The sequence below is a fragment of the Sus scrofa genome, chromosome 9 (genome assembly GCF_054392235.1).
Source record: "Sus scrofa isolate SSC_HxYL_T2T_F1_AM1 chromosome 9, Sscrofa_HxYL_maternal_Yorkshire_Landrace_v2.0, whole genome shotgun sequence".
Classification (NCBI taxonomy): domain Eukaryota; kingdom Metazoa; phylum Chordata; class Mammalia; order Artiodactyla; family Suidae; genus Sus; species Sus scrofa.
In genome coordinates this window covers 127,680,773-127,704,406 of record NC_139391.1, presented here as the reverse complement: position 1 = coordinate 127,704,406, position 23,634 = coordinate 127,680,773, and the positions used below count along the sequence as shown (strand labels likewise).

At 48.7% G+C, this 23,634-nt stretch overlaps 1 protein-coding gene and 1 long non-coding RNA gene across 16 annotated transcripts in view; one reads left to right on the top strand and one right to left on the bottom strand.

Annotated features, from left to right (window-relative positions):
- The window catches only part of CACNA1E (calcium voltage-gated channel subunit alpha1 E), a 607,618-nt gene that overhangs the window by 437,610 nt on the left and 146,374 nt on the right, over positions 1-23,634 (bottom strand). The gene's annotated exons all lie outside the window — the stretch shown is intronic.
- On the top strand, positions 9,329-18,575 carry LOC146400169 (uncharacterized). The gene is made up of 3 exons (XR_014816414.1): positions 9,329-9,977; positions 11,682-11,743; positions 17,425-18,575. It is a non-coding gene; the product is annotated as an uncharacterized LOC146400169 (long non-coding RNA).

The window sequence follows — 23,634 nt, the reverse complement described above, 5'->3', positions numbered from 1 at the left end:
AATTACTATTAGCAGCATTGGTCTATCATCGCTTTAGTTACCCAACCTAAAAGCATATGTTTCCTTTTCCATCTTTGTAAGACAATCTCAAGTTCAGGCAAGTGAGGCAAACTGCCTGGAGTCACAGGGCAGATGGGCGGCAGGGTCAGGGTTTGCACTGCTGCTTCTCGCCTTTGCAGTCTGCCCCAGAGCCCACCCATGTGCAGGACGCCCTCTCCTCTGCTCCTATGAATGCCACGCCTGCAGGCTTGGATTTGTCTCTGCAGGCTGGTGGCTCACCTTTCAAGCAGAGGGGGAAACGGTGGAGGGGTGGGGAAGAATTCATAAGGAAAGCAGAGAAAAATAACTAGCTTATGCTGAGAATCAGCAAAGTGCCATAGTTCAAATCAGTCAATCGGAGATAGGTATTGAGTCCTACCTTGAGATAACTAGGTCCCATGCAACCGACAGTCCAAGCAGATGCAGTCAACTTCTAGCACAGGGCATTGCCATGTGCTCCAGTGTCTAATAACAGGGACCGCAGAACCTCAGAGCCCCTTGTAGTAAGAAAAGGGGGGGGGGGAGATGCAACACAACAGCTGTAATGTGTGTGAGCTGTGTCAGTCCTGTCCCCCCACACTAAAAGCTGTGAAATGGGGATAAATACCCAGAGAAGACAGTCAAATGAGAACCAGTCTCTGCGTCGTGGGTGCAGGGCTTTGCCCTGGGACGAGGGGATGCTGGGGGAGCAGGATGTTGGAGGAATACGCAATGCAGTGAGGGTCTAGGGAGCAGGATTGTTTAGGAGGGAGCAGTGGAATCGGGGAGGAAAAGTATCTGCTCACCACGTACTGGTGCCAGAGTCTGAGGCCTGTGCCTGGAAAGCCAGGTATCTTATTTTATTTTACTTTATTTTTATTGAGATACAGTTGATTTGCAGTATCACGTAAAGTTTCAGGTGATTCACAATTTTTAAAGATCTATTTATAATTACTAAAAATATTGGCTATATATACTCCCTGTGCTGTACAGTATATTCTTGTAGCTTATTTATTTTATATATGGTGGTTTATACCTCTTAATACCCGACCATTATCTTGCTCCTGCCCCCATCTCTCTCCCCTCTGGAAACCACTAGTTTGTTCTCTATGTCTGTGAGGCTGTTTCTTTTTTGTTATGTTCACCAGTTTGTCTCACTTTTTTTTTTTTTTTTTATCCTTTTTGCTTTTTCTAGGGCTGCACCCTCAGTGCATGGAGGTTCCCAGCCTAGTGGTAGAATTGGAGCTGTAGCCGCTGGCCTACGCCAGAGCCACAGCAACCTCAGATCTGAGCCATGTCTGTGGCCTACACCACAGCTCACAGCAACACCAGATCCTTAACCCACTGAGCAAGGCCAGGGATCGAACCCACAACCTCATGGTTCCTAGTCGGAGTCGTTAACCACTGAGCCATGACGGGAACTCCTGTCTCACTTTTTAGATTACATATATAAGTGATAACACACAGCATTTGTCTTTCTCTGACTTATCTCACTAAATGTAATACCCTCCAGGTCCATCCACGTTCAGCAAAAGGCAAAATTTCATTCTTTTTAATGGCTGAGTAGTATTTCACACTATATATATGTATATATATGTATATATGTATATATATATATGTATATATGTATATATATATGTATATATATGTATATATGTATATATATATATATACATTTTCCACATCTTCTTTAGCCAGTCCTCTTTGATGGACACTTAAGTTGCTTCCACATCTTGACAATTGTAAATAATGCTGCTATGAACATTGGGTGCATGTATCTTTTCAAATTAGTGTCTGCGTTTTCTTCAGATAGATGCCCAGGAGTGGGACTGCTGGATCATATGGTAGTTCTCTTTTTAGTTTTTTGAGGAAGCTCCGCACTGTTTGTCACAGTGGCTGCACCAATTTACATTCCCATCAATGGTGGACAAGGCTTCCCTTTTCTCCACATCCTTTATTTGGGGCCTTTTTGATGACAGCCACGCTAATAGGTCTGAAGTGGTATATCACCTGCATACCAATCTTTACTTCAGGCTCTGCCTCCAGGGAAGTGACCTAAGACATTGTCCCAGTTTAGTTCCCAATACTTGCAAACACGGATCGCCTCCTCCTCCCCAGCCCTTCTGGTGGTATGGTCTTTCTCCCCTGCACCACAGCAACAGACACACACATTTTGGCAAGTGTTCACAGAGGAGTGTGTTTTGTTTTTGTTTTGCTGTAGTTTTCCTCTATTTCTTATCTTCCTAAGAGATTGTGAGCGCCTTGAGGACAGCAACGGCATTCCTTATAATCTTCAGTAGCAGACTAGGCACAAGATGTGCCCTGGAAACGTACTGAATGAAACCTGAAATGAATGCAAGTCTATCTGTCTCCTGCACATGGTACAGTCACCTGGCCTCAAAGAAAGCCGCAGGAGGTGACCATCCCTGCCGCTCACTCACCTTGTCTTGGAAACACAGCTGCGTCCCCCAGGGACACTGTACCCACAGGGCTTTGGAGCCTGTAAGAGGCCTGGCTGCAGACCCAGAAAGGGGTGTTTAACCCCTGCAGTCTCCCATGAACTCGTAAAGGGGTAACTGAGGATGCCGCAGGCCAGGGCTCAGGTCCGCTGGAGACAAACTGTACAGTCAAAAGAGTCTGGCTTCTTTGATCCCTTCTTTCACATTCCTCCCCAATCCCCAATTTCTCTTCCTAAATGTGCACTTCTAAATCTTATTCCTATCATCCTTTGCTCTCACCTACTGATAGCAGGCCTCAGGTGAGGTGCCTCTGGGAGATATTTGTGTTTCAAGAGGGATGGTAAAACTTAGGGTAGTCAGAGAGTCTAGAAAACAATCCCTTACAACTGTACACTTGTTACAAAGTGCATAATATCTTCACATTCAGCATACCATGAGACGCCAGGAATAATCCTGTAAGATGCGCGAGGCAGAGCATCATCATCCCATTCTACAGAGGAGGAGACTGAGGCCAGGAAAGGTTGAGAGCTTCGTCTGAGAGATGCACACCTACCATGCAACCAAGCCATGCCTGGGTAAGGAACGAACACACCAGAGGAGGAACAGCAACAAAGGCAGAGACGCCTTCCTTTAAGGAGGAGGCCTTGCTATCAGCTACAGAAGACAGGACTGCAAATGAGTCCGTTCTTCCATTTCTGCAGCGACTAGGAAAACACAGGACACTCTGGGCCTTTGAGGGGGAAAAAAAGAGTGTGGAATAGAACAGACCCAGAGGGAGTTCACGTTGTGGTGCAGTGGTTAGCAATCCGACTAGGGACCATGAGGTTGCGGGTTCGATCCCTGGCCTTGCTCAGTGGATTGAGGATCCGGTATTGCCGTGAGCTGTGGTGTAGGTCGCAGACGTGGCTCGGATCCCGCGTTGCTGTGGCTCTGCCGTAGGCTGGCGCCTACAGCTCTGATTAGACCCCTAGCCTGGGAACGTCCATATGCCGAGAGAGTGGCTCAAGAAAAGGCAAAAAGACAAAAAAAAAAAAAAAACCAGACCCAGAGTTGTAAGGTTGTGATGGGGATAAGGACCCTCCCCTTTTAGTCTCTCATGAGGATGGACCAGAAGCTGCTGGAGAGAATGTGGGGGGAAAAAAGTGGATCAAGGGTCATCTGACGCCCACTGAATGCCAGATGCTGGCATGCACCCAGTCTTCAAAACCGTCCTGTACAAATAGTGGCCTGACCAAGTTCCTGATTAAGCCACAAGGTGTGGGTACGAGAAAGACCCGACCATTACCTCTAAATGTCAAAGGGATGAATCTCAACATTTTGCCACATTTGTGGGCCTTAAAAGGTGGAGACACTCAGGTTTTATCTGGCCCTTGAAAATACGTATTTACACTTCAAAAGGGTAGGGCGAGATCCCAAGACCCTTTCCATCCAGTCTCGAAGGAGTAAAAGCTTTTCTTCCCTCTCTTCTGTTGGGAGGGAAAGGTGATGGCTTTCTCTGTTCCATTTATAAATGAAGAAAATGCACTGCTCTCTATTCCTGTCTATGGGATGTAACTTGCCACCCACTTTGAAAGATTTTATCACCTCTCATTGTTTTGCTGCAGGCCTAGATATGAAGGACCAATTCTTCATTTTTCACTCTGGCTATTGATCTGGTTGTAAGTATCAATAAAGAACCATTTTCCTTGAAAATAAAAAAAAAAAAAACCTGTTCTGTAAAGTAGATAGTATCAGCCCATGTGACACATGAAGGAACAAGCTCAGAGGGTAAATGATCAGGTCAAGCTCATTACTCAGCTAGTAGTAAGTCATAATGACATCGGCCATTTATTGAGCCCCTGCCATGTGCAAGGTACTGTGTACAGTAATGTGCTAAACGATAAATACACTGAATAATTCGAATAATCCTTAATTCATAGGCTAGAGAGGCTGAATGCAGTAAGTAACTGAATTACCATTTACAGATGTGGAAACTGAGGCTTGTCAAGAAATTTGTCCAAAGCGGCTCAGTATGTGGGTAGCAGAGCCGTCCTAAGGACCTCAAGATCAAGTCGAGTCCCCTTCCTCCCCCATGACATCCTCAAACACAAACAGAGCAGTGACTGGTTACAAGCTGCTCTATGGGCACCAAGGCACACACCTGCAGGAGGCGACAGGTAGCTGAGGAAGATACACTTGCAGGTGAGGCGGCAGGAGAGGAAACAGCTGTCCCCATGGGGTGGTTTCAGAGGCATTAAAGGCTTCTCCTGTTGCCTCTGCCCATGGTCAGCCCTTCCTAATGATAACCCTCGAGAGTTCCTGGGGGTCATGGGAGAATCTAGCAGCCAAATCTCCCAGCCATGAGCCTCTGAGACCATCACTGCTACATCGGGCAGGGCCACTGCACAAAGCAGATTATATGGCAAGTGGTAGGATGATATTCTGAAATTTAACGGAGGATTCCCAAGGCAGCTCCATATCTCCCGATACTGCTCTTTCCTTCCCTCACTCGGTCTGTCGGGACTGTCTGTGTGCACTGCCCCGGGGAGGAGGGCCCAGAAGAATTGCCGAGGAAGAAAGAGTTGGTTCTCGGCATGTGAATTTCCAAAGCCCAGCTCTCAGGAAGGAGCAGACAGGCTTCAGTGCCCAGACCACACACTGAAGGGAATTATACCAACAAGAAGCTCAGAGCTTCCCACACTGGGGGAGCTGGAAGACATCAGGGGTAAAGCAAGGGTAGAGGGATGCAGTGGGTCCCCAAGAGAGGGGACTGCTATGCCACGAGCCCACTGCGAAGGCTCCTAGAACCATCCTCCCCGTGAGTTTATGGGATCTGAGAACACTGGGGGTCCTTGGCCCCTTCCCCAGGTGAGTCCTGGGGAGGCAACAAGATCTCAGAGAATAAGCAGTTGTACAGAACATCCAGAGAGAGTGGATATTCAGTCTTGAAACTAAAGATATAATTCACATAAGATCCACCATTTACCATGTGTTCACCATGGTACACACCCATCACCACCATCTAAGAGCAGATCGTCTCCATCACCCACCTCCCCAAAAAAGAAACCCCACCTTGTCTAGAGTCACTCCCAATACTCCTCTTACCCCCAGATCCTAGCAATGGCTCATTTACCCTCAGTCTCTATGGATTTGCCCATTTGCGACATTTCATTAAAATGGAATCGTGCAATATGTGGCCTTTATGTCTCGCTTCCTTCACTTAACTTGTTTTCAAAGTTTTTACCCAGTTATACATGTATGAATACTTTATTCCTTTCTCTGGCTGAATAACATTCCACTGTATGGACAGGACACCATTACGTTTACCTCTTCATGAGCTGATGGACATCTGTGTTATTTTCATTTTTTGGCTATTATGAATCATGCTGCCATATGACCACTCACATACAAGTTCTTGTGTGTCTACAAAACACACAAATTCTTCTGGTTGTACACCTAGGAGTGAAACTGCTGAGTCATACCTATGTTTAACTTTGGGGGGAACTGCCAAGACTCCTTTCCACAAAAGGCTGCATGAGAGACAGGGCTTTTGACAGCCCATGGAGCTACCCATGACCTCATGAGTCATGGAAACAGCAAGACAACTATGATTCCTATGTGCCAAGGGAGAGAGCCAGACATGAAGAAGTGTTATTCTCAAGAGAGGGAAAGTCAAAAATACTCAGCAATGGTTTGCAGGGCTGGTCAGTAGCGTTGACATTTAGCAACGACCAGGGTGAATTTATATATATATGCCAGCTCCTCCCAGGTCCCACAAACTTAACTAGAACCCTAAGGAAAGGAGAGGGCTCCAAATTCAGTCAGATTAACTTTCCTTCTCTAGCAGAATGGGAATTGACTATAGAAATTACGTTCAATTATAGAGAAATAAATAAAATTACATTCCTTGCACACTGATATTTGTGAGTAGAGAGAAGTAACTACGACACAACTTAATCTTGGAAGAGCCTCAGAGAGGTGGCCAGGGAAGCTCGGGAGCTGTAAAGCTCACCACCACCCAAGCCTCTGAGTATTTACCCCAAAGGGAATCTCGGATCCACAGAATATCAGAACTGGAGGGCAAGCCCACATTCCTTCAAAAGGCCCCTTCCTCTGCGGCATCACCTCCCCCTTCAGCCACCCCGGACTGCTTACTGTTCCCCACGTTCACAATGCAGGCTGGAACCTGTGTCTTTGCCCACATGGTTCTTTCTGCCTTTCCCCCTTGTACACTAAAAAAAAAAAAAAAAAAAAAAAAATCCTACTTGAAGGCCAAATGCAAATGCCACTTCCCACAGTGAGCCATTTCCTGTCTCTCTCAGGCAGAATTATTCCATCCCTCATCTATGCCCCTGGTCTCACTTGTTTATGTGTGTCTGTCTTCTGTCAAAGGCTCTCCAACTGCCACCCTCTCCCCCAACTACCCAGCAAAAGGGCAGCTCAAGGTATTTGACTGTGCCTCCCATGTATTCAGCACATAGCGGATGGGCCATGAATCCCTGTTGAATGAATTAATCAGGCCAAGCCTCTATTGCACAAATAGGGGACAAAGGCTAAGAAGGGTAGGGGACTTATCAGGGATTCTGACAGTCAATGAGTGCTTGAAGCAGTACTCGAACCCAGCACATCCAGGGTGGTTTTCAAGAAAAGACCAGAAGTTGCATCTCAATAATACTCTAGCATCATCCAAAATTCCCTTGGTCCCACCCCTGCTTCCCTGAGTTTCTGATAAAATGATAAAAGGAAGGAAATGTTATAAGTGGGCAACACTGTCGGCATATGCATTAGACTGGTATTTGAGGAAGAGACATATGGGGTAAAATGTTACAAGGACATTATGTAGTGTGCCGGGTGTACTTCTGAGGGAGGACAGTTTCTAGAAGCCTGCTTTACATTGATGTGAAATGAGAGCTCATTAGGAATAAATCAGATCTAAAACACAGCTCTGTAATGGCCAGATTCTCCACTCACCAGCACTCCTTCTGCAAAAAAAAGAACATTCACACTCAATGCATTCCAAAAAAGCAACTATCTGGACTTTTCCAAGAAATCTCCATGGAAGGATTAGCCCTAAATTTCCTTGGTTCACTGGCTTACCAGCCCACAATAAGAAAGGTCTTTCTAACATCTAACATCTGCAACCTTCTAAACCCTCCTAAGATTACATATTGAATCAGAGTTCACCAAACACAACTGAACATGTCTCTTTACACACTAGAATAGAAATCAGCACAAATGCCATTGCTGCATCTTGCGGCAAAACAAAACCGAATGTGTGACCTTTCGTATGATTCTGCACGCGTCCAAGGTCTCAGCTAAGTCTCTGGAAATCGCCCTGGCCAAGGAACGGGATTAACAGGTAGAGCTCGCCCATCCCAAACAAAGGAAAGGCTCCTTCTGCCTGGTCCCCTCAAAACATGAGGACTGTAAGATGGCTCAGTCACGCATTGAAGACACGGCACTGACCACACGGAGAGATGGCTGGGGACAGATGCAGGCCAGTCTGCTTTTACAGCCAGCACCCTCCTGTCCTCCTGAAAGACCTGTCCAGGTCTCTCTCCTCCGCCTCCTCCTACACTGGGCAGATGACCAGACCTCCCCCTCGGGGACCGAGAGCCCTCTATCCGCACATCTCTCACTCCCTTCACCGCTAACATCCCAGCCCCCCCTCTCCCCCAGGAGTGAAGGGCAGGCAAACACCCCTCCCTGGAGTGGAACTGGCCTCTCTGCTGCCCTCATTCACAAGGCCAAGGGGCAGAGACTCCAGGGATGGTGTCCAACCGGGACACCTCGGGGACGCGGGCATTCACAGCATGTAGGTTCCAAATGGCATGCGGCAGTTTGGGGGTTCATCTATACAGCTTTGAAATCCAGGAAAAACCAAATACCCGCCAACTTGCCTCAGATTGAAAAGTGATGGCTTAGGCAGAGCTGAAGCTCCCCGAGGAGCAGGGGCAGGATGTCCCTTGGGTGATACACAGGCAACTCCGTCTGTGAATGAGCGGCAGCAGCCCACTCTAGCTGAGCTCACAAGGGGCCTGGCAGCAATGCCCTTTATTTCAAAATGAGAAATTAATAGAAACAGGGAAACCAGAACCGGAGTCTATCCCCACTGCAAAGGCTGCCAGCCCCTGGGCAGCACCTCAGGCACCAGCTCTGCTTGCCAGGTGCCCTGAGAAGGGTCAGAATAATGCAGCTACTTTGGTTTGCTCCTATAGAGATAGGAAAAATAACGGTTTGGATCTTAAAAAGTCCCCAGAGTGCCCCGCTGAGGATTCCTGAGCATGGCAATGTGAGGTGGTGCCCATCCCTGGAAACGGCTCCATCAGCCTGGGCTCCCCCACCCCAGGGACCTGGCCATCTTTCTGCTCAGCCAGCTGTTGGGGTTAATTCAGGAACAAGAACAAGAGTAAAGACTCCTTTCAAACAGTTGGTGGGCAAGGCAGCAGCAGGTGGGAAGGGAGGAGCGGGCAGCGCCAATGGAAACAGTTGCATTTGCTGCTAAAAAAGAGTCAAAGAGGAAGCCTGGGAGAGGGCAGCTCCAATTACTGGTAACCTAATCAGAAATAAACAGTTGTTTACCCAAGTACAACTTCTCCAAACCCTCTGGCTGAGCCTCTTTGCTATGCTGGTTATATTTAGAACCAATTTGAGGAACCGGTTATTTTGTCCACTGGCGCCATGAAGCCTCTAAGAGCTCCCACTAGGGCTTGGGAGGAGAGGGAGGAGGGGCCGGGAGAGGGGGTAGAGACTGCAGCCTCCACACACCTGGAGCCCCAGGATGAGGAAAACCCCAGGATGCTGCAGGAGTCTCGGGGCGGGCGGGGGGAACAGAGCCCAGTGGTGGAGCCTGGAACAGTCTCCGTGGCGACAAGAGCTCTGAAACTGGTGGCGGAAGAATCTAAAGAAGGCCAAGGCCAGCAGGGCCTGGATATCTTCTCCCAGCAAGACCGGTGGCAGGTGGTACCAAGGCCAGCGCACATTTGTCTTCCAGGGACTGCAGGGCTCTGGGGAGGGTCCAGCCACTGAGGGACCAAGTCAGACCAAGAGTCTATTGAGCATCTTGCTGCCCCCAAGAACCAGGCACAAAAAAAGTCCTATGTTAAACTATGGGAAGAGGGTTAGATACAGAGCAAATATGGGTTAGATACAGAGCAGAGATCACTTTCTACGACGGCACAATCAACCTGGACACACACACACACACACACACACACACACAACTGGAAGGCAACAGCCAGGGAATAGGTGACTAGAGAGTCCTGCTACCTTCTCCATCCCTGCACCCTCCTGCTCTACTTTCCAACAGTTCAAGGAAAAATAAGTCTGCCACAACCACCTCCAAGTCATCCTGGACGTTCCTGATAAACCTCTCCGCAGGAGCACACCTGCACAAGGCAAAGAGATCACAGACTGGCCAGTGAGCCAATAGTAACCGCGTGTGTTTTCAACATGTGCTGCTACCCCGGGGGCACTGAGACAACCCTGGGAAGACCTGCATCTGCTTTTGCTCACAGGCAGGTGGGTTATCAGGGAAGTGTTGTCCTTGACCTCAGCAGAGTAGGGTCAGCTGAAGTGCTCTGCCCACTTCTCCTAAGGAACACCCTTCCCCCTCCCCGCTGGATGGTTATGGAACAGGAGCCCACTGCAGGCAGCAGAGGAACCCCCACCCGCACAGGTGCCACAGTTCATCAACAAATGTGTTCTCAAAAAGTGGGCTGTGAGAGGTATTATTAAACCAGAAAAACAAGACACAGAGAAATCTGCATGGTAATCTTTTTTTTATCCGTACCCACAGCATGCAGAAGTTCACAGGTCAGGGATCAAACATGAGCCTCAGCAGTGTCAATGCTGGATCCTTAACTGCTAAGCCACCAGGGAGCTCCTGATGACCTCCTTTTTTATAAGAAAATGATGAAAACAATCCTCAATCTGTACATCTGTTTGGTTTTTGCTTTTTCGGGCCACACCTGCTGTCCTCCAGCAAGTGTCAATCAGTTACCAATCTGGAAACAAGCACTGTGGGGGAAGGCTCTCTTTTCATGAAAGCCTTTCCAGATTTTAGTTCTAATTATTGTAAAGTGAGCACTTAGTCCACGGGGCACTAAGAACTCAGTACACAATGCCTCGTGTACTTAGTCCACAGGGCACTAAGAACTCAGTACACAATGCCTCGTGTACTTAGTCCACGGGGCACTAGGTACTCAGTACACAATGCCTCGTGTATTTAGTCCACGGGGCACTAAGAACTCAGTACACAATGCCTCGTGTAACCCTCACCTCTACCTGTGACATATTTTTCCACATTTCCAGATGAGGAAACACACAGAAAGGATAATGATTTTGCCCAATGTCACCAGCTAGTTCATGGCAGGGCCAGGATTTGAACCCAAGTAGTCAGCTCAGGGCCTCGCCCAGCTCAGCCATCTCACTGGACTCTCCTAAAGACTCTTCTAGTTGGTGAAGTCACCCCCCTCTTCTGTGAGGTTCCTCCCATGGGGCTCATCTCTCCTCAGGGAGCAGGGTCCCCTCAGACTCTGGCCTCTTCCCACTCCTCCCACAACTGGACACAGCTGGGGTTTCTGGATGTCTTGCAGGAGGTAGTAAAAAACTAAACCTCATTTACCAATGCTACTCACTGGGCTTGGGGGTGGTTTTTTCACTTTTTGTTGTGGTTTTTTTGTGGACACAACCCTCCTTTCCCCTTCCCGGCTCTTTCCCAAGGAAATCAGCTCCTCTGCTCTCCCACATCGTGCCCATAATGCTTTTGTCTCCCCAGGACACTCTGGGGTAGCCAGGGCCCTACTGCTCTGCCTCTCTCTCTCTCCAGGAAAACCTTCTCTTGGGGTGGGATAGGCCAAATCTTTCATACTGAGCTCTTAACAATCACGGCTCTGAGTCCCTCTAAAATAACAGGGTAAGAAGTTCCCATTGTGACTCAGCAGGTTAAGGACCCAACATAGTGTCCATGAGGATGCAGGTTTCACTCAGTGAGTTAAGGATCTGGTGTTGCCACAAGCTGCGGTGTAGGTCGCAGGTGCAGCTTGGATCCATTGTTGCTGTGGCTGTGACAGAGGCTTCAGCTGCAGCTCCACTTCAACCCCTGGCCCAGGAACTTCCATATGCTGCAGATGTGGCTTCAAAAAGAAAAAATAGAGAACAGTGTAAGGCATAGACAACCCAAACTGCAGGAGGTAATCCCTAATTGTGATTTTTCTGACCCAGGAAGTCGGCAAGGAAGGTATGGATTTTGATGAGATGAATTTCCACTGCCCCAAACAAACCACGTAAGCTTGCTCTTTCATGTCTTTAGCCCTTCAAGTGAAAGTCACCTCCTCAGGAGTTCCCATTGTGGCGCAGCAGAAACCGATCCAACCAGTATCCTTGAGGATGGGGGTTCGATCCCCGGCCTCGCTCAGTGGGTGGGGATCCTGTGCTGCTGTGAGCTGTGGTATAGGTCACAGAGGCGGCTTGGATCCCGAGTTGCTGTGGCTGTGGTATAGGCCAGCAGCTGTAGCTCCAATTCAACCCCTAGCCTGGGAAATTTCCTATGCCACGGGTACAGTCCTAAAAAGAAAAAAAAAAAAAAAAAAAAAAGGCACCTCCTCATCAAGGCCTTCCCTGGAAGCCCTATTTGAAAAAGCAGCTCTTTCCTGGCACTCCCATTCTCCTGTCCGAATTTTCTGCATAGCACTCATCAACGTCTGACATAGCATTGCTGATATATTTTATCATCTGTCTCTCTTGATGCCCAGAAGAATGTGGCCACCCCATGGTATATGTCTATCATAATAAATGTTGATTTCACTCATGTTTTTATTGAGCAACATTGATTAACGATTATGTAGCAAGCGTGATTACAGAAGACATCAGTTTAAAAAAAAAATCTGTGCCCTTATTCAGCTTCCAGTCTGACAAGGAGAAAAATATTCAATTTGAATAATACACAAATAAAGTAAAAGTGTAATCTATGTGCACAGAGCAGGGACCAAGTCAGCCAGGGCAGTTAGACAGCACTCAGGAACTCAGGGAAGTGGCTACTTATCAAGTAGGTATGGAAATGTCTCATTTTTAACAACCCAGTATAGCATTATTGGTGCATGCCAGTTAATTATCAACTTTAGTATTCAGGGAATCTCTTCAATTCCTTATTCCTAAATAAGAGTAGCCTTGCCTACTGAGTCATCCCCACATGGAACAGAAGATCTGCCTTGCTGAGTCCTACCCAGCTTCCTGACCCACAAAACAGTGAGTTATAATGAAACTGTTGTTTTTAGCCCCTAAGTTGGTCATTTTTCTATGTAACCAGAGACGGCCTCATCTCTTCTCACTCACTGCTATTCCTGGAAGATCTCATCTCTCTCTCTCAGCTTTAGTTACTACCTAGGTTCTGCCTCTTCTGTCCTGCTCCGTCTCATGAGTTCCAGACCAATGTCATCTCAAGCCCAGTATCTTTCCCTAAAAGTCTGCTGAACCTCGGGGAGTTCCCATTGAGGTGCAGCGGAAACGAATCCCACTGGTATCCATAAGGATGCAGGTTCAATCCCCAGCCTTGCTCACTGGGTTAAGGAACCAGTGTTGCCATGATCTTCGGTGAAGTTTGCAGACAAGGCTTGGATCCCTCATTGCTGTGGCTGAGGCGTAGGCCAGCACCTGCAGCTCCAGTTAGACACCCCTAGCCTGGGAACCTCCATATGCCACAGACGTGGCCCTAAAAAAGACAAAAAAAAAAAAATTCTCTCTCAGACTTCACAGTAGACATGACATCTCCAGAAAGCCACCCTTGACTCTGAAGACCAGGTTCTGTGCTGCACCCAGGCCTGCAGCAGCCCTGATCCCACTATATTATGATTGCCCGTTACTTGTCTGTTTCTCCCATTAAACAAAAGCTCCTTGGGGGTCAAGCTTGTGCCAGGCCTTGTGGTATCCCTGGGGCCTAACCCAGGGCAGATTCCTTTAAGTGCTTGTGGGATATATAATGAAGACCCCTCCTAGGATCCCAGAAAGATGATCTCCCACAGGCCCTTCTATAGGTTAGCTGAGGAAGCCAAAAAGCTCCCAGTCCCATTAATTCCCAATATATATAGCTGGCAAAGCTCTGCATTCAACAGAGAAGACAGCGGCACAGCCAGTAACAAGCAGCTGTCCTGGAGCCAGGGCAGCATGACTGAAGCCCCCAAGAGCACGCTGGTAGGGGCACTAAGGGTCAGTCCAAGTCCCTGTTCTGCACGTCTTCCCTCAGGTCAGAGCCGAGCTCACCAGTCCTGCCTAGAGACAACCCCAGCCTGTACTCAGCCATAATCCCCTTCTTCCCAATCAGAAAGGATGCCTTATTTTCATTTAAATTTTTTGTCTTTTTAGGGCCACACGAGTGGCACATGGCAATTCCCAGGCTAGGGGTTGAATCAGAGCTGTAGCTGCCAGCCTACATCACAGCCACAGCAAGGCAGAATCTAAGCCTTGACTGTAACCTACACCATAGCTCATGGCAATGCCAAATCCTTAACCCACTGAGCGAGGCCAGGAATCAAACCCATGTCCTCATGGATACTAGTCGGGTTCATTACTGCTGAGCCATGACAGGAACTCCAAGATGCTTTATTTTATTTTGTTATTTCATTTTATTTTATTTTGCTTTTTAGGGCCGCACCTGGGGCATGTGGAAGTTCCCAGGCTAGGGGTCAAATCAGAGCTGCAGCTGCCAGCCTACACCACAGCCACAGAAATGAACGATCCAAGCCATGTCTGCAACTTACACTACAGCTCATGGCAACATCGGAGCCCACTGAGTGAGACCAGGGAATGAACCCACATCTTCTTGGATACTAGTTGGATTTGTTTCCGCTGAACCATAATGGGAACTCCAGGATGCCTTATTTTAAAGGGCTCACCAACCAGAGTCCTGCATTCAGATAGATCAACGGCAGCACACAAGGGCACAGACCCCAAGGCGCTTAGACCAAGGACCCTCACACCCTCCAGTTATAACCACCTCCACCCACAAGTCACACGAGCAATTTAGCTGATCTCCACAAATTGCACTTCCACGTCTCTGATCTTTCTTTCCTCTCAGCACCTTAAGATGATATAGACACTAACAAGTGGCAGAGGAGGCGGTGAAGAGAGACCAATGCATTAATTATTCAAATTTATTCTTGTTTAACTTCAGAAATAATAAGAAGAAATTCAATATTTCTGAAAAGACTGTCGAGGTAGGAGACCTTAACGTTTCTTTGACAGATCTAAGAAATATGGTGTTCTTCTCATGTAATTATTGAAGTCCATGAATTCTTTCTTTTTCCTTTTTTCTGTCACATCCGAGGCATATGGAAGTTCCCAGACCAGGGATCAAATCCGAGTTACAGCTGTGACCTGAGCCACATCCTTAACCCACTGCACCCGACCAGGGATTGAACCAGCGACACCACAGAGACAAGCCAGATCATTAACCCATTAACCTACAACAGGAACTCCTAAGTCCATGAATTCTTAAAAATCTAACAATAAAAACTCAGGACTGAAGTCAGCAAAACAACCCTCGCTGTTAATGCCAACACAAGTCCCCACCCTCCACCACCCTCTGCCATTCTCATCACCCACGCCGGGTTGGACACCTTCTTTCCCCACTGCTCTGCCCTTTTACTCCAGGTCCAGAGGCTTTTCATTTAAAGCCAAAAGAGTTGATGTTGCTGAAAGGCCTAGGGCTTCTGCCGCCCCAAACATCTCATTCCTTTTTCCTGCTGGTCGTATCCTCTCCTGGGAATGACAGGATTAAAATGTAATGAAAAATTAAAATATCAGGGAGTTCTCACTGTGTCACAGTGGGTTAAGAATCCAACTGCAGTGGCTGGGGTCACTGTGGAGGTGCAGGTTTGATCCCTGGCCCAGTGAAGTGGGTTAAAGGATCTGGCAGTGCCACAGCTACAGCATCAAACCTGTGGCTCAGATTCAACCTCTGGCGTGGGAATTTACCATGCCACCGGAACGACTATTAAAAAAAATACATATATATATATATATATATACACACACACACGCACACATATATACATATATATAAAATGCGTGTGTATGTATAATGTATATATGTATATATATCATAGGAAATATAATCAACTCTTTTTACCAGTACTCATTGGGGCTTCCAACTAGGTGCAAAGCATGGACCCTGCCCCCACTTCCCTCACCTCCTCCTTCTCCTTAAAATCACATCTGGGATAGGCTAAAAAATGGCCCCCAAATATGGCCACATTCTAATATCCCAGAGCCTGCGAGTGTCACCTTAATATGGCAAAAGGGACTTCTACAGATGTGATTAAGGATCTTGAAAAGGGGAGATTCACCTGGATTATCCTTCCAGGTCTAAATGCAATGACAAGTGTCCTCATATGGGAGAAGCAGAGGGAGATTTGACACAGAAGAAGACAATGAGACCAGGATGCAGAGAGGGAAGGGGACGTGGCTACAAGTCAGGGAATACCAGCAGCCATCAGGGCTGGAAGAGGCAAGGAACAGATTCTCTCCTAGGGCCTCTAGGGAGCTTCCTCCGCCCAAAACCTTGATTTCAGTTCAGCGATTCCAATTTCTTACTTCTGGCCTCCAGAAAGGTGACAGAATAGATTTCCGCTGCTCTAAGCCATCAAGTGGGTGACAGTTTGCTACAGCCACTGTAGAAAGCAGATGCGATATCCCAATCACTTTTCTCCTAAAGTAAGATCCAAAGTTCTGCAACGCCAGGACAGAGGCCATCTTCCTCAGTGCTGGAGAGTCCAGGATGGGACCGTTTTTGACCTGCCATGTTCCATGATGCACCATGGACCCTGAGTACTTCTGTGGGCCTTGGGCCTTGAGCCCTGGAGGTGGTCCTGGCTGACACTGGCAAGTTCCCTCCTCACTGTATGGACCACCTTACAATGCTCTTAATTCTGGCTTTAGTTCCAACACTGCTCATGAACGGGGAGTCCAGACGCACCAGTCTTCCTTCAGTTACTCCAATGCTGCTGGCCACTCCGTCTATCTGGACTTCTTGTCCTGCTCTTCTAAATGGTTGGCTCCTTCCTCAAATCTAAACTTAAATGTCACCTCTTAGAATCCTTTCCTGACACAGCATTAGAAAGAGCTCCTCTAATGGATGGCCCTGGAGATGATCATAGTAACTGAAGGAAGTCAGACAAAGACAAATGTTATATGACATCATTATACGCAAAATCTAAAAACCAGCGCAAATGAACTTATTTACAAAACAGAAACAGACACCTGGACCTAGAAAATAAACTTATGGTTCCCGGGGGGGGGAGGGGAAGGGATAAGCTGGAAGTATGGGATTAACAGATGCATACTATCATATATAAAGTAAACAACAAGAATGTACTGTATAGCACAGGGGACTATATTCTTTATCCTGTAATAACCCACAATGGACAAGAATCAGAAAAATAGATAAATACCTCTACATGTATAGCCAAATCGGTTTGCTGTATAGCAGAAACCAGCACAATACTGTAAATCAGCTATCCTTCAATTTAAAAAAAAAAAAAAGATTCCCCCCTCCTGTTTTGCTCTGCCAGCTCCCTGTTTATTTTCTTCAAAGGACTAACCCCCATTTATAATTATTTCATGTATTCGTTTACTTTCTTTTAGAATTGTTTCGTGGCTTCCCTGCCACTGCACTTGCCTTGTCCTCCCCTGTATCCCCAGCACCAGCACAGTGCCTAGTAAATGGCAGGCACGTAATAAACACTGTTGAATTAAATAATTAATCCCTTAACTGGGGAGGTGATCGATGGGAATGAATGGGGACAGAGAAGGCAAAGGAAGTGGGGGGGATGTTTCTGACCATTTCCAAGTTTGAAACATGGGGGGCGACTCTGCTGAGGCGGGACCCCAGTCTGGATGGCTAACGGTATACGTGCTCCCTGACCCTTGCTTGTATGCCCACTGTAACTCTGGGTCTTCTCCACTTTTCCAGAATGTTCTCTACCATCCTTCAAGGTCCATCAGCTCCTGGTTCCTCCGGCCCCTTCAGCCTGTCTCCTACAGTCTCAGCCCTTCCTAGACTACATGGAACAGAGGAGAACAGAGCAGCTTCAAGAAACAGGGCCATGATATGACCAAGGACTTAGAAGCCTAGGGCTGGCCTCACAGGCTCTCTGAACTGGCAGCCTTGTTCCTTCCCTTGCAAGATTGGCATAATTTTTAAGGCTGCCCCCCATTTCCTGATTTGCACTTTAGCCCCCATCCTGCTCCAGTCCAGACAGCTCTCAGGCGGCGGGAACCATGGCATCTGCACGCACACCCTACCTGATGAGCATGGCCACTGCCCGGAAACTCCCACTGCAATGCCCCCACCTGGTCAGATGCTCCTGGACTCAGATCAGACTTGGGGTCTTCAGGCCCCTTGGGACACTGTGATGTGGAATGTTGGTCACCCCCTCAAGACCTGAGCCAGGGGAGCTCCTTTCAGCCCAAATCACCCAGTCCCAGTGTTCCCTCCTCCACCTACCTGCTGCCATTTGAGTCCCAGGGACCCTCTGAGTTGAGCAACCAGCATTACCTCTGGGCCACTGAGACCCCAGAAAAGGCTGCTGCTGTTGTCTGGCCAGTACCCTCTCTTCTCTAGAGGCACTGCTCCTCCCACCTCAGGCGTGTGATTCTGCTCAGAAGGGCGATCATGGAAGCTACCGGACCACGGTCACACCACCGTGTGACGGTGGCCCGGCCAAAGTCGCCACTTCTCATAACCTAACTGGTCAGTGGGGAGTGTGTAACCCAGACCGGGCTAGAGTTCACTTCTAGACATGGAACGAGAGACACTCTTTTGTTGCACCTGGATGAAGGGGGCCTGCAATACCATCCTCCTCACCATTCCAACAAACTGTATTCATATAATGAGGAAGAAAGTCAATACTCAAAGAGCAGACAGGAGAAAACCTGAGTGAGGTGAGCCATCAAGGAAAATGCAGCGTGGCATTGTTGGAACTCTTGGTCCAGTTGAACCTGATCTAGACCCACCCCTAATCTGCCCAGTGATGTGAACCAAAACCTCCCTCTTTCACTGACAGCCAGCTGGACTTGAATCTCAGTCTCCTTTACCTGAAAAAGCCTTAGTACTTCACTGCCACGTCTGCATTCATCTTTTTCCGCACACACTTCCTGGGCCACTTAACACATCACTGTACCTTCCCATTGGTTGACTGCTTCGTGACAATCCTCGCGTCCTCCTCAGCAGGTTGCAGGGCTGTTGTCCTAGAGCTACTCTGATGCCCAGGGGTCAGGGTCAGTGCAGGCACATGACAGGTGTGGAGTTAATTCTCAGTCCTGGGCAAGCTGAGGTCTAGGAGTCCTTGTGAGGTCAGATCAGAGATGTGGAGCCAGAGGCCACATTGAGTTCCCCTGCGCTTGGATATGATGGGAGGCAAGATGGGGGGAGGAAGGAGCAAAGGAGATGGAGGTAAGTGGAGGAGTGTTCAAAGCCCCAGGGGCCTTTCTGCCACAGGGCCCCTGTTCTCGAGGAGCCCCTGCCAAGCACCAGGTGATGGAGGGCTCCCAGCACCAGGAGCCATCATGCATGTCCTCCACTGGGGCTCCAGGGAAGTCTTTCCAGCCTCACTGATGACAGATCATGAGAAGAAGAATACCACACACATGAGTCTCCCAAAATTAAAATGGAAAACGGGGCCTCAGGGAAGGCTGCCTGAGTAATTAAGGCATTAATTCAGGCTCTGGTTTGCCCGAGAGCAACGGGTTCCTAAGAGCGGCACTAAATTTCTACCAATAAGTATTGGCAGCTCCAAGGCAGTCTCCCGGCCAGGATGCAGGGTCATAAAAAAATAACCCTTTCCCTCCACTTCTCATTCTCAGGGGAGGTCTCAGAAGCAAGAAAGTCAAGGAGAGGGTCTTTGCTCAAAATGCCTCTCTTACGAGTTTAGGGCTGGATAAAGTCTGGAAAGGCAACTACCTACCAGAAAACTGAAGAATAGAGAAGGGACAGAATTTGCTTAAGGTCACACAGCTGTTGGTTAGGGTGGACTCAGCAATATTCAAATGTCACAACATCAAGATAATACATTTCCAACTTGGTTCACTCATGTATTTCTTAAAGCCTCATCCACAACACGCCAATACACACACACACACACACACATGCACAAACATGCACACACATACACACACAAATCCATCCTTTCTATAGACCTGTCTCATCATCATCACCCAATAACTCTGTGCTTTTGTTCAAGATGCTCCCCACCTGGCAGCCCTCATGCCTTCCCTGCCTCTCCAATCTTACCCATCCATGGGGACTTGGTTCGAGGCTGCTTTTCTGTCATCTTCCCTTTTCATCCCAGGGCTTCATTCTCTTCTTTGAACACCTCCAGCACTTGGAGTTTTCCTACAACACACCTTAGCCCTGAATTCTATGGTGCAGGGCTGATTTATCTCATCTTCCTGGTAAGACTGCAAATTCCCTGCAGATTCCTCTCGGTAGCCCCTGCCTCCTACCCCAGCCTAGCCCCGTGCAGCCCCCAGTGAGAGCTCCTTCACTGCCCAGTCCTTGGAAATCAGGGGTTCAAGTCCAGTCCAGGTTTTGTTGACTTGCGTGGTCTTGGATAAGACTCACAGTGCAGGGCACCTCCGCCCCCACCCAAACATGGGCATAAACCCCACTGAGGGCCAACCTCAGGCCACACTGTAATGTCTCTCTGACCTTCTCTCTGTCCCATAACAGCAGCCAGCCCAGACCCGCCACCTGCCAGCTCTCTCCACATGGCCCCCCCAAAGCATCCCAAAGGGTGCTCTCTGGACTTGCCCTGGAGAGAAGGAGGCACTGAACGGGGAGTCTGGGTTGGGTGGTGGGTGCTGGTTCTGCCCTCCACCCACTGCCTGTCCACATGCCCCGGTCCACTCACTAGGCTCACATCTCTTAAATGGACATGTCAGAGCTCACTGCTGCTCCCTAAAGCCTGATACCCTGTACGTCCCTGTCTTAAGTAGACATCAGTGTCTCCACATACAGAGGACAAGCGGAGCAGCTGAAAGCAGAACATGGCCTTAGATGTCAGGGAACGTAGGAAGAGAAGGAAAATTCGCCCTTTTCTCGGAAACCTGGCTTGTATCTTCCAGAAGAGAGCATGCAGTAAACACAAGGCACAAACACCTCCCAGGCAACCACAGAGCCACCCAACACATACCAGTCACAACCATGCATGGCTTCCCAGGAGCACATGCAATGGTTCATCAGTCACAACCATGCACGGCTTCCCGGGAGCACGGCAAGGGTTCATCAGATCTGGGGCCCAGCAACATAGATCAAGGCCCATCATTCAGATAATGACAAGCAGAACAGCCATTCAGCAAATGGCATTGACCCTGTTCCTCGGATCATGAATGTTTTCTTCAACTGTAAAATGAGGGATGGACTAGATGGGGGGGGGCGGGGCGGTGGCGAAGATGAGACCCGCCCTCACAGAGAAGAACCTCAGGCTTCTGAAGCTCCAAGCTATATTTGCCCTGCCCTTTCCCCGGGTGCCCGAGAAGACCGAGTATGATGCTTCATCTCCTTGGCATGGCACCCTGTCCTGTCCACTAGAACCCATCTAAGCTCAGAGGAGGGCTCAGCACTGGGCACAAGAGGCGTTAACAACCTCCCTCTCCTAAACCGATGACTTTGAGGAGGGGGACTGAGTCTACTGTTGTAACTCTCGGTGCCACTGCCTGTGATAGAGCCACAAGTCAACAGGGTGGCAGGCATCTGGTTAAGGTGACCCTGGCTCACTGTTCTTCCACGTTCTAACCTCTACCAACTTAAGTATCAGTGACCAGATGGTGCCAGTCCAAAGAGGTGGTCAGCAGAAAGTTGGCCCATCTCTACAGTGGCCCACTGTCACCTTCTGGTTACCTGAGCAGGTGAGGGCAAGAGCCCAGCTCCTGGTCCCCACCCTTGCCCTGGCCTGGCCCTGGGTAGCTTCTCCCTGAGGTGGTCTCTCCTAGCTGTAAAAGGCTGGTTGCTTTTTTCCCACAGAGCAGCTGTCTCTGGCCTGGCACCCCGAGGTGAGCTGCTGTCGTGCAGTGTCAATAATTAATGCTATGCAAAGTGGCTTTTATGCTTTTAGCTGGGATTTTGTTGTGTCTTGATAGTAAGGGGAAATATTTACCATCTTAGTGCACTTCTGACTGGAATCCCCACAGAGCACAATACCCAGGAAAGCCCTCCGTGGAGAGGGGGGCCAGTCCCCGCCCCGCCCAGCAGGCTGTGGCTGCTAGCTGTCACTAACTCCATCCACCAGGAGAGCAGACACAGGCACTGAGTTTAGACTCCATGAGCTCATAAATGATTAACTACAACAGGCAAAGCGAATGGAGGCCTGAGGCCTGAAGACCTGGAATCATGGATGGAGGAGGAAGAGGTTCAGAGGTGGTGACAGATCTCCTTGCCCTCCCAGCCCTGCACCTGCGGGCTCTTTAGTTTGGGGATGGAGGTGTGGGCAGGGCTCTGAGGCCATCTGCCTGGGAGGCTTCTTGAGTAGGAATCGCTCTGCCTTACTGGGCAAAAACAAGCCACAGGCTGATTCAGAGGCCAGAATGCCACACGGCCATCCGGGGATGGGAAAAAAGAAGAAAAGGCAGGGCAGCGAGAATATTCAGACGTGTTCTGGTTCTTTCCTTCCTTATTTTGTCTCTCTTCAGCTTGGGACTTTCTGGCTCCATGGACAGGCATGATAATGAGATAATTAGACCAATCCTAAGAGAAATCAGGTTAGAGCTAAAATAAACAAGGCTGTGAGACAAGCCTGTGGGAGGCTTCATTTCTGTGACCCTAGCGGATGTGCAGGGAAGGGATCTGAACAAAGGAATTCGGGAGTGTCAAGATTCCCTTGGTTTTTTTGTGGGGTTTTTTGTTTTTGTTTTTTTGCACTTTAGAGCCGCATCCACTGCATGTGGAAGTTCCCAGGCTAGGGGTTATAATCGGAGCTACAGCTGCCAGCCTGCGCCACAGCCACAACCACAGCCACAGCCACACCATATCTCAGTCGCCTCTGGGACCTACCCTACAGCTCACAGCAACGGTGGACCCTTAACCCACTGAGCAAGGCCACGGACCGAACCTGCAACTGCATGGTTCTTAGTCTCATGGTTCCTAGTTGGATTCGTTTCCGCTGCACCACGACAAGAACTCTGAGAAAGTCACTTTTGAGTAAAGGTCTGCAGGGAGCAGAGGATGTAACTACGGAGCTATCCGAGGAAATACACTCCAGACAAAGGGAAGAGCTGATGCAGGTGCCCGGAGGTGGGGAGAGAGGAGAAGCAGGATGAGACTGGCTGGAGCAGAGGGGAGGCGGAGTGATGGGGCCGAAGGGAACATTCCTGCCCTCGCCACCTTCACTGCCGCCCCTGCGACCGAGCGGGAGTCTCCATCGCACACTCCACCAGGCTTGGCCCTTTCCTGCCCCATCACCCACCTAAAACGTCAGATGGTCTTTCGCTCAGGAACCCTGGGCCTTGCATTCAGAAGAGGCATGAAGAGACTGCTCTTGCACCCCGTTGTGTGGAGGCAGAGACAGCCCTGCAGCCCCGCCTTCCCGGGCCCCTGCCCCCAGGGACCCTTAGCTCCAAGGAATATCCAAGCTCAGCCCTGGCCCAGCCACTCAAGAATCAGAGAGACGTGGGCAAATTGCCTGACTTTCCTGGACCTCAGTTGTTTGTTCCCTGCCAAGTGAGGACAATGGGTACCTCATCTCGGAAATCCCTTGGTGAGTACATGGCGCACCGCCTCCCCCTGCCCATAAACAGGCCTCCGCAGCCCAGTCATTTGGGTCTGTTATTCTTCTTTTTTTTAATTTTTTTACTGTTATTTCCCTAATACAATTTTTTTTCTACTGTACAGCATGGTGACCCAGTTACACATACATGTACGCATTCTATTTTCACACATTATCATGCTCCATCATAAGTGACTAGACATAGTCCTCAGTGCTACACAGCAGAATCTCACTGCTAATCCATTCCAAAGGCAATAGTTTGCATCTATTAACCCCAAGCTCCCAATCCCTCCCACTCCCTCCCCCTTGGCAACCACAAGTCTATTCTCCAAGTCCATGAGTTTCTTTTCTGTGGAAAGGTTCATTTGTGCCACATATTAGATTCCAGATATAAGTGATATCATATGGTATTTGTCTCTTTC